At 36.1% G+C, this 18925-nt stretch overlaps 1 pseudogene; it reads right to left on the reverse strand.

The window, feature by feature from the left end:
- Positions 1 to 11197: 11197 nt before the first annotated feature.
- On the reverse strand, positions 11198 to 17213 carry LOC149545055 (chaperone protein ClpB1-like; annotated as a pseudogene).
- Between the last annotated feature and the right edge of the window lie 1712 nt (positions 17214 to 18925).

An 18925-nucleotide genomic window follows, 5' to 3' on the forward strand; every position in this document is an offset into this window, starting at 1 on the left:
CTTCAAAAGGATATTTTTCTTCATTGAAGAAGTCTAAGGTACTGCAAATCTTTGTAGGAGATAATACAAAAATGGAAGTTGAAGGGAAAGGACAAGTGGAGATGGAAAATGGGGAATTCATAGATGTTCTCTATGTTCCTAATCTAAGCTCTAATCTCCTCTCAATTTACCAAATCACTCACCTTGGAGATGGAAATAAAGTTGAGTTCCTTCCAAATTTAGTAATGGTACACACTCTCAAAGATGATTCATTGGTTGCAGTCAGGAAAGTTAATCATGACACAAGGTTGTATTCTTTCTCCCGCTTTGTGCCTAAGTCTCCTTCACATGCCTTGTTAACTCAATCTAATTCAAAAATCAAATTATGGCATGAGTGGTATGGTCATCTTGCCTTCCACTATCTTTAGCAACTTTGCTCAAAAAAACATGGTCAAAGGTCTACCTACAATCAACTTTTCCAAGGGTGAATGTTCAACATGTTTAGTGGATATGCATCTAGAGGAGAATTTTACTAAAGGGAAGTCTTCAAGAGCAACAGTTCTTCTTCAATTGGTTCACATGGTACTAGTAGGTCATTTTTTAGTGACATCAGTTAGCCAGGGTTGCTTCATACTTACTTTCATTGATGACTTTTCATGCTACACATGGGTCTACTTTCTTCATCACAAGAATGAAGTGTTGGACAAGTTTCTAGCCTTCAAGAGTCATGTTGAACAACAATCAAGGAAAGCCATCAAAGTTCTAAGGATGGACAATGAAAGAAAATATGTGAATACAAGACTTAAAGAATTTTGCAAACTTGAGGGTATTGATCTTTAGAATCCACTAGCATTCAGTCTACACAAGATAGATGTTGCAGCACTTAGGATATGAACTCTTAAGTCTATGGCAAGTTGCATGATACAAGCCAAGTCTCTTGATCCTACACTTGAAGTTGAAGCTATCAACAGTTCCAATCACATACTTAACAAGTCTCCTCATAATGCCTTAGATGGAAAAACACCTTTTGAGGCGTGGTGAGGTAGAAAACTAGTTGTGATACACTTTAGAGTCTTTGGTTGTCTAGCATGGGAAAACATATCTTCTAGGAGATGTAAGGCACCACTACCTAGGCCTTGTACTTTCATCAAATATGAAGATGATGTTAAGGCATACAAACTTATGGATCTTGAGACATGTGAGATTTTCATAGAGAGGAGTGTACATTTTGAGGAAATTTCACCCAGCTTATCCTCTAATCCTCTTTGCACTTCATACATTGTGGAAACTGATAGTGACACCAACGATAGTGCTTCAACAGATTTAGATATGTGGGGTTCTATTGATAGTTGTAGAGAGATGTCACATCATTAGCACATTCCACATTCATACATTCCCATAGTGATAGGTCCAGCATAGCAGGGTACACCTTGTCTTCTAGCTCCAGCAACATGAGATGATTACATAGCAGATATTTCAAGTTTGTTTGTGGAGTCATATATAGAAAATTTGGGAGACATCATCGATGATATACATCTTCTCTTTGATGGAGAAGATCCTTCTTTAGTTGTTGTAAGGGCTTGCTTTGACCTTCATTTCCATTCTCTACATGATCAATCTTCACAGGTTGATATGATTGTGGATCCTTAAGTACAATAGTTGTATGAGGCCTCTTTATAATTCGAGGAGATAGTTAGTTCTTTGGGATAGGTTCTACATACATCCTTTCCAGATCTGCACTCATTCTTTTTAGCAGTGTTGGAAGAAGTGACTGTCAGTATCAACACAAGGATAGTTGAGTAGGTTTCAAAGACATCATTGATTATTGGGATTCTTTATATACATAGGGGAAGCATCTCTTATGTACCTATGATATTGTTTCTTCCAAAGGGGAGGAACAGTATTCAGCAGTCCTGGATTAGCTTCTACATTGGAGTGGCTATCACTAATTGGCACTCTACATTGGGGGGGGGGGGGGGGGGGGGGGGGAGGGGGAGGACTACCTTGTCTCTCTTCTTCTTCTCTCTTGTGGGGGGGGACCTTTTCCTCTTTTAGAATTGTGTACTTCTCATATTTCTCTATTGTATATACTTGATGTATGTCGTGATGGGGGGGTCTTGATTACTCCATCCATCCATGCATCTTATTTTTTCATCTCTCTTTTTGGGGGAGGATTTTTCCCATGAGGTTTTTCCTCTTTCTCTGCTTCATGAGAGATTGCATTATGTACATGGGTACCTAACATGGCCTAGTAGCTGGAACCCATCATCCATTTCATTCTAGCTTTCGTAAGCTTAAGTGCATTCCCCTAATTTGCACTTAAGTGGGGGTGTTGGTGTAAATAAGTATTTACTATTTACACTTTACTTAAGTTTACTTTGGTTAATGCATTATTTTATTATTTCTTAGGTGAGACACTTAGGAGTTTGCATACCCTTATGATTTGTCATGTTGACAACACTGGAGTAAGCAACTCTAATTCAAAACATGGTGTCTGCAATACTAGAGTTTGCATAATTAATTGAGTTTTTATGTAGACAACACAATTATTCACACTCCTAATTTAGCACATGGTGTCTACAACATTATTTTACATGCTACTTATCCTCTCATCATTGCATTTACTCCTGTGCTTAATAGAGGATAACCCATATCTGGTGGACATGTGCCTAGATGTATGACTTATCATGTTGTTGATTCCTATGTATTCTAGAAGCATTCCAAAGGCCTTTATATATAAGAACTCCTAGTGTACTTTCACATTGAAATAATATCATATCATCATTCTGATTGTACTCTTTGGTCTACTATTGTGCTTGTGCTTCAGTTCCTTGGTCTTGGGTGAATTTTTCCCTAAGGAAAATTCTTACAGTTTTCCATGCAACTGTCCCAAATGTAGGAAAAGTGTTTTGTACATAAAAGAATATACATATCAGGATACCAAATTTACATTGAGCACTCTTTGTCTTTTTGATTCTCAACTAGCTATTTAGTTGGAGTTCTACTAGATCATATGTGTGATCTTTCTTGAAAATTTTATATCCAACATCTATAGCTATACATGGCACACTGTTCAATCTGCTACATTGGTAAAACTTGTGGGAAATTACCCTTACTACAAATTCTATCAAAGGATCAATAATTGTGTTAATAGTCATGCCTCTTTTATTCCACACAACTCTAGTGTTCTTCTCAATGACCTCTTTTGAATCACTTCTCAATGTCTTAGGCTAATCTAGGGTTGGATAACCAATAACTCTATGGATTATCCATTTGGTTATCTTAATAGGTCCATTTTTTAGCCATAATTAACTATCATGAATTTTTCTAAGCACTATCCTAATCCATTCAGTCTTGAACAAATTTTGAAAATCTAGGGTTTACGTCAACCCTTTCTTTTCTACAATTTTAAATTCTTCCTTCAAGACACTATTCTCACAAAGTTTTCCATATGCTTACCTAATCTCCATATCTACTATACTTCCAATTTTTTAGTTATAAAATTTTCTAACATCTTGCACCATTAAAACATTTGGTGGTATCATGGATAACACACCAAAGGGATCTTGCTTGTAATCGATGTCAGGAATGGCCTTTAATATAGGTTGTTTGACCTCATTACTAACCAATTGAACATTCAAAACTTGCTTACCCTCTACATTCTTTGAACTCAACACCAATTTGTAAAACTAGGGTTTACAAAAATATAAACTGTGTAGCTCGGCTCTTGATAAGTACCTTATGATATTTGATGAATAATTGTAGAATCACTGCAAAAATCTTCTACAACTACTTTGAATGGATTTCTAGATCGTCTTCTACTCTCGTTGCTCTTTCTCAATTTGAAATGATGTGAAATGAGTCAAAAATTAATCAAATACTCTTTGAAACCCTGCATCAACCAATTTTTAGGCTTACTCAACATCTATTAACATTTTAATCACTCGATAGCCATTACAAGCTCAACATTAACTAGCCAGTCTGTTAGCTCAACATCTTCTAGCATTCCACTCGGCACATATAGGAAATATTTCATACTCAGTAGAGACATGAAAAACTTAAAGATTTTTCTTGAATTCCTAACAACATATTGCATCTTTGTTCATGCTTATACGATATTTTCAGTACTAAATTCCTTTGAAACTGATGTATAATATAACCTTTAAATATCAGTCCCACATACCTCTTGATTGCTTAGTTTGATGAGATGTGATCACCTGACCCATTGGGTCAATTGATCCCTTCTTCATTTGATGTGTTGCAACCATTCTTTTTCTTACATGTCTTGTTGATCTCATCTCTGACATTTTCAACATCTACCTTGCCTTTTCTTTATCAAATTCCCAACTTGGTGCCTTTGACCTTGTTGGACAATATCAACTGATGTGACCAGTCTTCAAATAGCTAAATTATGTGGTTTGACTCAACCACCTTTTGTAGTCACCTCTGAAGTGTCTCCTAATACAATTCTTAGGAACATGTCCATATTCTTAATAATAATGATAGCTATATCTTGTATTATAATCCCAGTTATAAAATTTGTCATTGTTCCTTACCTTTGTTTGCCTGTTTGATGACCACATGGTATTAGATCTAGACTTAAAATCTATATGTCCATACTTTTAATAGTTGTAGAAATATCCTTCAAATCTTTATGTGTGCATGGTCTTGGTTCTGCATTCATTTTCCTAATGTCCTTGTTTGTTGCACTTATGAGAGTGAACCATGCTCTTATGCTTGACATTCTGATTTATAGTCTTGCTACTGCACACATTACCAATATGTCATTTCTTACCACAATTGTGACAAGTAGGTTTAGAGTTCTTACCTTTATTTCTCCTTTCTACAACACTTTTGGATGACTCTGCTTATTCAATACTTGTGTATCCCAGTCCAAATGTATCATTATTGGATCTAGGAGATCTTAATAATTTCTCAAAGTATTTGATGGCTTCATTTGGTTTGTTAAAACTTTCAATAGATTCATTTTCCCTATTTAGGTCACTCTTCAATTGCTCATTTTGTAGTTTCAATGTTGTTATCTCAATGTCCTTGACATTCAATTCATAGTTGGTATTCATCATTTGACTTAGAGTATCCAATTGCATGTTGGAAATCTTGGTTAGCTCTAATGATTTCCCTTCCAATCTATTGCTCATAATTATTTTGTCCTCTTCAATCATGGCTTTTTCTTCCATGGTTTTCTTCTTTTGTTTAGTCACCTCACATAGTAGTATGGCTTGTGATTCTTGCTCTAACTTGAGTTTTTTGATTTCTTTAGCTTGGGCTCTATTCTTTTTCATTAGATCTACAACTGTTGCATCAAATTCATTGGAGTCTCCATTTGAAAATAGCTTAGTAGTGTCTATCTCTTTGTATTGTGTGTCTTCTCTGCAATAGAAATTTCTTTCCTTCTCTTCAAAGATTTCTTTAGTTCTTCTCTTGCTTCATCCAATTGATGTAGAATGAAATTTACTTTAGTTCCCTGATTCTCAATAATCTTTCCCAATTTGTAGACTTCCATTTCAAGATCTTTCCTCAAAGCTACAAATCTTCTCTTTTAGAGAACAAGGCTCTGATACCAATTGTTGGAATTACAATAGGAAAGGTAAACTTTTGAGAGGGGATGGGGGGGTGAATTAGTAGTTTAAAGTTGGACCCATAAAATTTTCACCAAACATCCATCTCATACATTTACTAAGTAAACTAAAATAGCATGTAAAGCATATAAGCAAGTAAACATTCACACATTTAACACTAGATATGATTACCTAGAAACCCTCCAATGAGAAGGTAAAACTGAGTTGGGGATGACACCCACAAATCTTCCACTAGTACATTTGAGACCATTTTTCAACCATTATTGGTCAAAAATTCGACCCAATTTTTGACCAAACTTCGACCAACTTCGACCAACCCATTGGTCAAAAAAAATTCGGTCAAAATTTTGGCCAACCTTCTGGTTGGTCAAAATTTTGACCAATACGTTGGTCGAAAAACCTCCATAGCCATGGTGCAAGTTCTACCAGGAATTGGTCGAAATTTCAACCAATAAAGGTAGAAATTTTGACCAATGAAGGAAAAAAATTTGACCAATAAAGGTAGAAATTTTGACCAATGAAGGTCAAAATTTTTGACCAATAAAGGTAGAAATTTTGACCAATGAAGGTCAAAAATTTTGACCAATGAAGGTAGAAATTTTGACCAATGAAGGTCAAAATTTTTTACCAATGAAGGTAGAAATTTCAACCAATGAAGGTAGAAATTTCTACCAACAGGTAGGTGTAAAAAAATTTTTAGGCATTCTATAAAACAGTCACATGCCTTGCATATGATATGACATTTTGCATGCATCCTGCACTCTCTCATCCGGCTGATGATGGATTACAGAGAGTGATCTAAAACCATGATGCTAAAAAACACACACAATCAAATCCAAAATGAACTTGCATTACAAATGGATTATGGAAATCTGATATTGTTAATTTTGCATGCATGTCTACTAGGACAAATATATGTTTAAGTTGTGATTGTCCTAGTAGACATGCATGCAATTTTACCAATATCAGATTTCCACAATCCATTTGTAGTGCAAGTTCATTTTGGATTTGATTGTGTTTTTTTTAGCATCATGGTTTTAGATCACTCTACGTAATCCATCATTAGCCAGATGAGAGAGAGTGCAGGATGCATGCAAAATGTCATATCATACGCAAGGCATGTGAACTATTTTATAGAATGCCTAAAAAACACTAACAGTAACTAATATGAAAAATATATAATTAGTTATATGATTGAGACAAATCATGTACCAGTGAGTTGGTCAAAATTTCAACCAGATAAATTTTGACCAATGGGTTGGTTAAATTTGGTCAAAAATTGGGTCAAAAATTTGATCAATGAAGGTCAAAAAATGAACCCAAATGCACTAGTGCAAGTATGCTCGCCAAGTTGACTCTTTGAGTTTGGTCATCAAGTCACCCCACCAAAGTGCCTCATCAAGGTCAGTCTTTAGGTTTGCTCATCGAGCTTGCTCACCAAGTCAGCTCGCCATGTCATGTCTCTAAGTGGCCACTAAATCGGCTTGCCAACTTGCCCCACCAAGTTGCCACTTTAAGCCCACTCACCATCTTAGATCGCCAGGCCAACTCCCCAAGTCAACTCACCAAGCTAACAATTGAAGTACACTCACCAAGTTGACTCTCTAAGTTTGCTCACCAAGTCTGCCCCCTAGACCAACTCTCCAGGTCAGCTCACCAAGTCACCCCCACCCAGTCACCTCAACGAGTTGACTCATTAAGTCAGCTCAGGAAGTCGACTCACCCTGTGGTTTTACCACCTTGCCCCACCAAGTGGGCTCACTCAATGTGCTTACAAAGTTGCCCCATAGAGTTGCTTCTCTAAGCTCGCTCACTATGTAAACTCACTTGGTCATCACACCAAGTTGACACTTTAAGTTTTCTCATCAAGTCACCCAACCAAAGCACCTCATCAAGGTCAGTCTTTAAGTACACTTAGTAGGTCAACTCACCAATTCACTTCGCAAAGTCACCTCAACAAGTGGCCTCGATAAGTCAGCTCACCAACTTGCACCACCAAGTCACCACTTTAAGTTGATTCGCCATATCAGCTTGCCAGGCTGACTCCCATAGTCAGCTCGCCAAGCTGACAATTCAAGTATGCTCACCAAGTCAACTCTTTAAGTTCGCTCATCAAGTCTGCCCCTTAGGTCAACTCTCTAGGTTAGCCCATCGAGTCACCTTAATGAGTTGACTCTTTAAGTCAGCTCACCAAGTCTACTGTTCAAGTACGCATGCCAAGTCAGCTCGCCAAGCCCACCAAGTCATGTCACCAAGTCAATTATTTGAGTACACTCACCAAGTTGACTCTTTAAGGTTATCTCACCAAGCTAGCCCACCAATTCATGTCACCAAGTCGCCTCACTAAGTTGGCTTGCCCACATGTCCCACCAAGTCCCCAAGTTTGCTCGCCAAGCTGACAATTCAAGTGCGCTCACCAAGTCAACTCTTTAAGTTTTCTCACCAAGCCCATCCCATAGGTCAACTCTCCAACTCAGATCACAAAGTCACTCCCACTCAGTCACCTCAATGAGTTGACTCTTTCAATTAGCTCACCAAGTCTACTGTTCAAGTACGCATGCCAGGTCGGCTCGCCAAGCCAGCCCACCAAGTCATGTCACCAAGTCGATTGTTCGAGTATGCTCACAAAGTTGATTCTTTAAGTTTGCTCATCAAGTCACCCCACCAAAGCACCTCATCAAGGTCAGTCTTTAAGTCCGCTCACCAAGTCAACTCACCAAGTCGCGGCACCAAGTTGACTCACCTCTCGCCTCACCAAGTGGACTCGCTAAGTCGGCTCACCAACTTGCCCCACCAAGTCGACTATTCAAGTATGCTCGCCAAGTTGACTCTTTGAGTTTGGTCATCAAGTCACCCCACCAAAGTGCCTCATCAAGGTCAATCTTTAGGTCCGCTCATCGAGCTTGCTCACCAAGTCAGCTCGCCATGTTGCATCTCTAAGTGGCCTCACTAAGTCGGCTCGCCAACTTGCCCCACCAAGTTTCCACTTTAAGCCCACTCACCATGTTAGATTGTCAGGCCGGCTCCCCAAGTTAGCTCGCCAAGCTGACAATTGAAGTACACTCACCAAGGCTATTTCTGATTCGTTGTCTACAGCTTAAAATAGGAATACATCTACTAAACAAAATACAAATCACTCAACAAATTTGAATGTGGTAGAAGAGTGATCAACAACACAGTGAATCGAGTCTATAGGTTTGTGGCATTGACAACACTTGTTGGTTTGAGAAGAGATTCAAAAGGAGGCCTAGTTGAGGATGCATTTCAATAGCAAGCAAGAGCGAAGACATAATGCATGCATCACTCTGATGAAAAGACTGGCAACGAATAACATGCAAACAAATGCTTATTTTATAAACTTCAATGAAATCTATTTTCTCCTGATCAGATCAAAAGACTGCAAGACATCACTCAAGGCATTCGCATCATGATCTTAGCCAAATTATAGGAAGTCATTGTAATCAAATTACTTTCTTTCAATATAATGGGAGGAATCTCCTTTCACAGCAATTCACCAAAAACAAAAAAACTCAAAACATGTAGAAAACAAAAAGTAGAGAATGCCATTTAAAGAACTTTTTCAGTGTGCTGAAGAAAGCTGGTAGGAAATACGGTACAGAACTAGATTAAACATATACACACCATTTTAATCTCAAACAAGACATCCACTAAATTTTTATCCTATTTTAAAACAAAATCAAGATTCATGAAACTACCAATTTAAAAGTTTCATAGTGCATTCTATCCATTAAGCAAAGTGCATCTTGAGATAAAATTGTTTGAAAAGTAACCTTCCAGAACACGTGTAAAATGAAATGTACACTTTCTGCCAAGTTTGGATCAGGGATGTTCTACTTCTAGATGAAGATGTTCTGCAAGTCTAAAATAAAACTACAGCTCCAAAATCAATGACAATTTTTTTGTTTATAGTGTTACTGCTGCCACAAACATAGGAAAGATATATAAGAATATGCCCACTATTTAGAAACATCAGACAGTAAGACACGAGATCTTGAAGGGAAAAGAAGAGGAGGTTCATAGAATTAAAATTACAATTAACGAAAAAAATCATTTTGGCATATATGTGAAAAAGGAAAACTCGCACAGTTTAAGCCAAGGATAAATTCCATTTTAATTTCAGGTTGGGCATAAAATGCATTCACCAAGTACAAATGATTAAATAATATCTGGAGCAAGTCTTGATCTATTTCTCTAAATTTAAGCTCCTTCTAAACATAATATAGAAACTCTAACAAAAAGCTATTTAACTATTAGAAGTTACAGTGTTTTGATAGACAGAACTAGCACCTTTAGGCCCTGGCTACCTTGTGGTAGATAACTATCACACTTGACCCAAGCAAAACAATCTAGGTGGCATTCAAATTTAGCACGGCATTCACCTTAAATTTTATCACAATGGAAGCCAAGTTCATGTAGTCAACCAACAATAATATCAGAATGATACAGTATCTTCACATAATGCAAACAACTTTAGGATAACGATTTACTGGAGATGAAAACTTATAAGCAGCCAAACACAAATTAACAAATCACTTTGATAGGGTCCAGGTGAGAAATTGCAAAACCTTCTCCTATTTGAAAACATAAATTAAACTTGAATTTTAAACTATATTAGTTTTCATGAATAAGACTGTTACAAATATGAGACAGTAAATTTATTGTTTTGAAATGAAATAGAGTATCCCTCTATGTTTTAGTCATTCTTCTTTGAGTAGTGGGTAGGGGTTGGTGGCATGATTTTGTTTAATGGCTACTTCAACAATTTTTACATAAACTTCCTTAACTAAATTTTGATCAATATTTTGACCTTCCAAATCCCAAAAGAACTTCTGAATGCAAGCATCTCCATTAGCTTGATTCAAATAAGCATGGAACATATCAAAAGCTACAGTCCCAAAATATAGTCCAATATCCAAATAAGAGATATTTGGGTGTGGAACAGAGGTTGCATTTTCCTCATGCACATAGATGTCATTGAAAAATAACCAATGCACTAATTCAAGTAAACTGAAAGGGGATACAAATGGACTTAACACAAAAAGAACATAAAATGAAGGTAAAGGAGATATTTCGTAAGAATTTCCTTTCATTCTTTTAGAAATTTTGATTTTAAATACTGCAAATGACTGCATAATAAGAGGTTTGGAAGATGCTATAATGGCTTTACAATATGACTCCCACTGATTTAAGGTGTGACCTCGATTGATTTTACACTGGGAAGACACAAACTCCATCAGGGTCATCAATAAATTGAGTATGCCATTATCAAATACATGAAGTTGATCCTTGCATAGACCCAAAAATATCTTCCAATTTGGCTGATCAGTTTTTGTTTTCCATTGATCACAATACAAGTCCTCATGCTTTGTATCACAATTCTCTAAGCCTTTGGTATTCTTTGAAACCGAACAGCACATTCGTTTATGCATAAACATGTTTATTATAGGATGACCTAGAACTGTGCGAATGATTTCTTCAACAGACATCATATCCAAACTAGCATCAAGTCTATCTGTACAATAATCACTCCAGAATCCCTCTATAGCATGAATCAAAAGATGCCTTAAGAGAGAAAAGAAAGTTTCTAGTTGCTCTTTTTAGTCTGCCTCTTCGCTCGATGATGATTCTATTTGTAAAATCCAATGCAAAATCAATTGTAGCATGTTAATGTAATCAAAAGAAACTTGACATAATTTTGCCTCCAGAATGGCTTTCATGTACACGTAGCTCAAAAGCTTTGATTGATAACAATTTGCACTTAACATAAACAAAACAGAGAATGGTATGGATTGGATAAAAGAAACAAAAGCTACAGTAGCCGAATCATTAGAACATCCACCACCCATGGAAACAGATAGTGACTGCTTCTCTGTACTTTTATGTCTCATTTGATAAAATTTGAATCCATCATCCAAAGAAGAGTCTTTCTTATCAACATGATGTACTTGGAGATTACCATTATCTCTACTTGTCTGATAAAAATATCTGGCAAGCTTCAGACCCAATAAGAAATAATCATCCCAGGCCTCAGCAATTCTACCAAAAAGATCTTTGTGTGCACACAACAAAGCCAACAAGACAAAAAATTTCTTTCCAAACACTTTATGGCATAATGTAACAAGGGAAGGAAAGTTTTCCACTATTTCCTCTGGCATTGTAGATACTATGGAGGATGCAAATGCGATTGCTGCACCATATTTCCTCTCACAGTCTGTATTCTCTACAAGTGACAGCACTTGGGAAAGAGATCGTTGAACAGTAGGATTGCCTTTTCCCAAAAAGTGAGTATCTATTGATTCCAAACTGGATCTCACTTTCTCTTTGGATAATATGCCTTGGGAAAAATGAAAAAAACCTCTCAATGGACTCCATTCACAAAGAAAATCTTCTAAACCATGATCAGATTGATATACTTGATTGATTTTTGGAAGCAAAGTAGTCACAATTGTGAAAGATAATGACCTTGAATTAGCCTGTGAGAGGAAATATCCACTTGTCAACATAAGGATCTGACTTCAAACTTAGAATGAACTATATGAGGAAGAACAGATACACACCTGAGCCTACAAAAGAAAGTTCATCACACTGGCTACATAGAATGAAATCATTGTCCAGTGGGCAAGCTTCGGACTTTTGGAACTTGACTCGACAACTTGAAGGCACTTTTGCAAGACACAGATCACAAGAGGGCTAAAATGTGGAGCTGAAAGATCTGCATAATTTTTAATGAGTAAGTTATTAATCAAAAATAAAAGAGTAAATGAACAGACAAGAAACTTTATTATACAAGCCCAACTAATAATTTTCACTTTTCAGAATGAAATTGTGGTTGGTGTCAGACATCTGTTTTCCATAATTCATTGTGCATCAGCAACTACTCATCAAAGGCTAAGAAAACCATGTAGTGTTTGGAACTAGGCTGTTATTTTCTTCAAGTCAAAGGGATGAAATCATTTGAAAGAAAAAAATTATTTTTTTAATAAAAATATAATTAGTGCTACAGTTAAACCCAAGACAGACAAGTCATTCTATGATTCTAGATATTTTCTAATAAAAGAAACAGACAGACATGAAATGGGAGGTATGGGGCATAAAACAGTCAAAAGATGCTTCTCATAACAAAAGCAAACAAGCGAAATTCACCCTGATGAAAAAAAGATTACTTATTCTTCAACTCTAGTAACTCAGAAGAGTAAGAACCTTCAGTATTGGAAATTGAAATGAGCAATCTTATTAGTCATTTCACATGGGCTAATGACATAGAACATGAATTTCAAGACACCAAAACATTTGATGATGAAAAAAACAATTCATAAATAAAGAATAAGGCAATGATGGAACTTGTAAGCACTCTTAAAAATAAAATACAACTAAAAGTAAAGTGTACCAGAGAGATGCATATTCTGGATTCGATTGTGTGCCACATTTTTGCATCAACATTTCGAATCACACTCAGTGATCCATCATCAGGATGAGAAGAGCTATAGGAGATAAAACAAATTTGAATCCAAAATATGCATCTCTCTACTATGACTGATTGTGGAAATCTGTTCTTGTTAATAAAGTGTACCAGTTGAACAGGAGTCTATAAAATTTGCAAATGGTTAACCTATATGATGGTTAATGCCCCTTGAGATCATATGTGACTAAAATAAGCTCCTTATCCCAAAAATAGAAAATAGAATTCAATTTTGAAAATGGAAAAATAGACAGTTATAGCATCACAGGGATTTCCAAATTTCTAATTGTAGCAGGTGGTGGTTACAAATGTATCTTGGAGATTAGAGAACTATTATGAAAGTTACAGATCTTTCACAGTGACTGTGGAGCTAGAAGCATAGTTCCACTGTGTTTTAATCATTCTTCTTTGAGTAGTGGGCAGGGGTTGATGGCCTGATTGTAGTTGGTGGCATTAGAGAGGAAACATTACAATTTCATCAAGCTGCATGCAGACAATATTTATGTCCCTTCCAAAATGAAGAACCAAAACTTTGTCCAATGTATCCCTAATGTTCTTGTCAACTTCTTGTTTCCTTGTGAGAGTTTGTAGTAAGTAGCTCATCTCTTTAGAAAAAGGAATTCAACTTCACCCTTTTTCTACAAACAAACACTGGCTATTACCACAATGCAAGCAATAAGGGACACCTCAAGCTGCTATATAACATGCAAAGTAGAGAATGGATTTAATAATAAACATCTATCCTAGAGAGATTTAGAATAAGGTCATAGGAGGAATGTAAAGTAGCTCATTATGCCAGATCGAGCCCAACATTTAGTAGCATAACTTTTGAAATATATAGATGTCACTTTTTTGGGAATCAACTGCACATTTATTGAATGAAATAAATCTATATGATGCATCTTTTCACACAGAATGATTCACAAGAGACCATCTCTTGTGAGGTTGAATGTTAAACAATGGAACTCCCTCATGATCATTCCTACTAATCTTGGTGCCCAATTTGTTTACAGATATGAATGCTCACCACAATATGACAATGACAATGCTATTTGGTGGGTAGTTCGTCCACGGCCATTAATACCTTCTTATAACCATTTATTAAATCCCAAAATTCTAACCTCATTAAGCTCATTTTGAACCTGTGGAATTTGAAAAATAAGAACAGTACGTTATCCTATAGAAATCCCTTGCATACCACAGTAATCTTCTCTTTCTATGTGTCTATACAATGTTCATGCAATATAGCAAAACAGTCTTTTTAAAAGAAAGGTAGATCTCCATACTAACCTCCACAAGCCAAGCCTTTCTTGCTTTGTCTTTCTCCTTTTCAAGAGCGTGGAGCTCAATTTCTAATTGAATTTTTTTCCTTTCAAGTGCATCAATTTCTTCAGGTTGACTATCTAATTGCACTCTCACATTTCCACATGCCTCATTAATCAGATCAATTGCTTTGTTAGGAAGATTTCGGTCTGTTCATAGTCCAAACAAGAAAACAATAATTAATCAATTTCACAAAGCCCACAAAATGTCTGCATTCTACTCAATGAAAATTAGTGTCTCAAGCTTCAACAAACTTCTTATACTTTAAAATCAAGTAATTAATTATACACAATCACTCGATTAAAATCAAAATTTTGTCCATTTATGATAAAATCTCATATCTAAAGAGCTGCCACACAATGTCATATTTTTCTATCACCACTTAAATCATATGAATATCTATTTGAAGAACTTACCAGTTATATAATGACTCGATAACTGGGCAGCAACCACTAACGCTCTGTCCATGATCCTCACACCATGGTGATCCTCGTATTTTTCTTTCAGACAACGCAAAATGCTGATTGTGTCGGCCACACTTGGTTCAACCATGTACACCTGCCAAAGACACTTGTTGAGATAATCTACTCAGAAGGTGATCTGTGATCCTATAGTGATACAGACCTAAAAATAAAATGCACCAATAAAATTAATCAAGGGCCAACTTTCTGAAATCAGTGCTTGAATGCAGCATCTTTCTCTATGTATTTTCGATACTCGTCCAGTGTAGTTGCTCCCACACACCTCAGATGGTCGTGGGCAAGCATTGGTTTCAATAAATTAGCAGCATCCATTGAACCCTCAGCATGTCCTGGGAAAAACCCCCTTTGTCAAATTGAAGACAACTAATTATAATGATACATATTTAGATTTAATCAAATGGAGAAAGAAAACAATAAGAAAAAAACACTCACCAGCACCGAGAACCAAATGTATTTCATCAATAAAAAGAATGACTCTTCCTTGGGATTCATCCACCTCTTTCAAAACAAATTTTAGTCTTTCTTCAAAGTCACCCCTGTATGTTGTTCCAGCAACTACGGCTCCCATATCCAATTCTATCAATCTAAATTCCAGCAAATTACTGCAACATTCCAAAGATATTTTATGAATGTCAAAGTGAAAATTCATGGAGTCCTAAACCAACTGCAAAAACTAGAATTTAATGCCAGTCCCTATCCTAATACTACTTAAATATTCCCAAGCATCAACATTTTATTATATGTTAGCTTACAAAGGCAAAACTAGTTTACAAGGACACGTGCCAATCTTTAACCAGAATTCACAAGGAATCATGCTGACTAGATATCTAGAGCTTAGAATAGCTTGTGCAAGTTGCTTCAGTGTTATTAATTTCAGCTTGTAGTAATATATAAGGGGGCATAGTGGTGCATCATTTGAATTGTCAATTGCTAATTTAGAAAGAGGTGTGCCATGTAGAACAGTGTAACGTATATATTGCCACCAAAGGAAAATTCGAATGTAAAGTTTGAACAATAATATAACTAACATAAAACAGATTATGAAATCCTTCTGCAAGTACTAATGTATGCTTACTGCTATCAATCCTACAGAAAGCCCTAGGGTATATAAAATAAAAATATAAAGACTGGCATAAACGTCAAATGTTCCTCTCTTATTAAGCTTTTTCTTTACTTTAGAATTGCTAAAAACAAGAACCTGTTTAGCAGAAAACAACTTGCCTTGGCACATCTCCTCTAACAATCCTTTGAGCCAGTCCCTCCACCACAGTAGTCTTTCCAACACTAGCCTCTCCAATTAGCACTAGATTGTTCTTCATCCTCCGACACAGAATTCTGATGATTCTCTTGGTCTCTTCATCTCTGCCAATAATGGGGTCAAGCTTCCCAACTAGTTCCACCAGGTCGCACCCATAGATCTTCAGAGCCTGGAAGTTTGTATGACCAAAGGTAGTCTCCGACTTCTTTCCTTCTACCCTTAGCTTCTCAATTTCAGATTTAACACCCAAAGCACTCACGCCTTCTTCTTCAAAGTTGTCCACAATCTGTGAATCCTCCAATAATCCTAGAATAAGATGATCTACAGCCAAATGAGAATCTCCTTTCTTCTTTTGTCTTGCTTGTGCGCGCCTGATGCATTTGATTAAAGTAGTGCTGGGGGGATTTTCTTGTGGAGCAGGGTTATGAGAATTGGGATATACATGATGTTGAGACTTACATGATGTGAGTCCATTCCCTTACATGATTAAAGGTGCTCATATTCCTAATCAGCCAAAATATGTGGGACTAATGATTTTTAAAGGTTGTCTGCTTTAAATGTTCCCCATAGACAAAGGAATATGCCTATTTAAGCAGTATCAATTCATGGACAAAATTAGTGAAGATTTAACAACATCTCATCTTAAAGGGCATAGTCCAAGAAGGTTAATAGGTTAATGACCACTGGTTTATTTGTATACAAACAACATGACTAATTCTTCTATCATATAATATCTTAGTAAGTAAAGATGTTGAGTAGTGATTGTAGAGGTCTTCTACCTTTGGTGGCTGGCTTCTTGAATGCGGGCTTCACTTAGAGAAACTGAATCATAGCACATGCATTCATGACATACTAAAGAATCCTCCTAGTTTCAGAAAATATTGTCCCAAACTCTTGTTTTGTCACTCCCTTCCAATACCCACTCAATACTCCCCACACCCATTTTTATGTCTTAAAGAAATTTAAGGATGGCTTCTTGAACATGTAATATGATCTTTTGAGCTAGCACTATAACTGAAATATCATCAACATGGTTAGCTTTGTAAGATGTTTATCATACATCGGCATGCTGTACGCGAATTCGACGACATAACAACACAAACAATCTTTGTGGAGTCTTTTGTCTATTGTTGTTCAAGGAGACAATCAATTTGATGGAGTGAATAGTTCTTGTAGTAGTTTGTTGAGGGTTTTGTAATTAATAGAAATCAACACTTATCTACCTTCCTAGTTTGTGGAACAAAGATCTTTTAACTGACGGGTTTCAACAAGTTAATTTTTGGGGGAAAAAGTAAAATTGTTTTCTCAAATAACATCAAAATGATCGTAGACAACTGAATAAAACGAGCTTGCATTGAAATTTTGGTTGCCATCTGCATGGAAGAAACATTGGAATGAGAAAAACTAGGACACTTCAGAGTTCAAGGCCCAAATATGTATTGATAAGATTTAGCAGATGGTGATTTGTAGGAAGAAACTATTAAGTATCAAGATTGATTTCACCTCTGCCTAACAAACCGAGCCATGTTTGTGCGCACTTCTATATAGAATTCAAAGTTTAAAAAAATCTCTTTGCTCATCTAACATGTTTCTAATTGCATAACTAAAAGGAAATTAAAATAAAATATTTACAAAATCCAAAATCGGTTGTTGTGGGGGATACAAATTTGACTAGCTAGCAGAGTACAGAGCATCATAAGCATGAGCTACATAGCATGAATCTATTTTTTTCAATGTGTAACATTTTCTAAACTCAACTTCTAACAAATAAGTAAGGATCATTGAACTTGGTAAATAAGAGGTAGAATTGAGCTGCAAATAATACATTGTGAGCTTCCAAATTATCTGCTACAACAGCAGACCAATTTTTGTGTTCTTGAAATTATCATGAAGATCATTACTAAGTGCTTTGTTTAAATTAAGGAGGCCCGAGCTTAGTATTGTTTAGGTAAAGTAATTTGAAGAACTAATTATTCTTTCCATCTCTTAACCATAGATGGAATGTTGGTGTTGAAAAGGATCACTTCAATACAGTATTATAAATACAGCAAGTGATGTATAATAGTTAAGATTAAAATCATTATATTTCTTATTATTTCTCTCACATCTATGAAACGGTATTATTCACAAAGAACTATTAAACCTCTTGTGAGTGGATTAGAATGACTTTTATGCATCCAAGATTGCATATGAGAAAAGATAAAGAGTTTTAGAGTTACCTCTCAGCTTCTGGTGCAAAGCCAATAACATAGTATGTAGCTGAAACCCAAATCAATGCTTCTAGAAAAGATAGTGGGATCTTCACTATCCATGCTGGTAATGCATAAGCCTAAGTTGGCTAGAATAGGAGGTCTCTTTGCTTGTAGAAAACTAGAAGGAAGCCAACTGTCATTAACATTTCTGGAAATCCATTAAACATCATATGGACTAGACTAGAGAACATAGCTCCCATATATAGATTTCCATCTGTAATGTTCTGCTGGTGCATTTTTGTGCGCAAAAATAGTGTCATTGTAATTGCCCCAATAACTGCAATCTGCATTATATATTTGTCAGGATTCATTCTTCTTTCTTTGATAAGATAAATAAAAGGAATGCTTGAGCTCCCCAAATTTGGGATCCAAGTGACTCACCTATCCTGCTTTAAATATGTAGACAAAAGAGTTTCTCTTCATAAGTAGTACTTCTCGAGAGTAGCAAGCTTTGAGCATGTTCATTCTACTAACAACATATCTGGTAGATGTAAGAGCTGCAGTATGATTCATTTTTTTGTCATATGAATGTGATAACTCTTCTGCGAGAC

The sequence above is a fragment of the Cupressus sempervirens genome, chromosome 8 (assembly GCF_028749045.1).
Source record: "Cupressus sempervirens isolate cs-2001-9-10 chromosome 8, ASM2874904v1, whole genome shotgun sequence".
In the NCBI taxonomy this organism is placed as follows: Eukaryota; Viridiplantae; Streptophyta; class Pinopsida; order Cupressales; family Cupressaceae; genus Cupressus; species Cupressus sempervirens.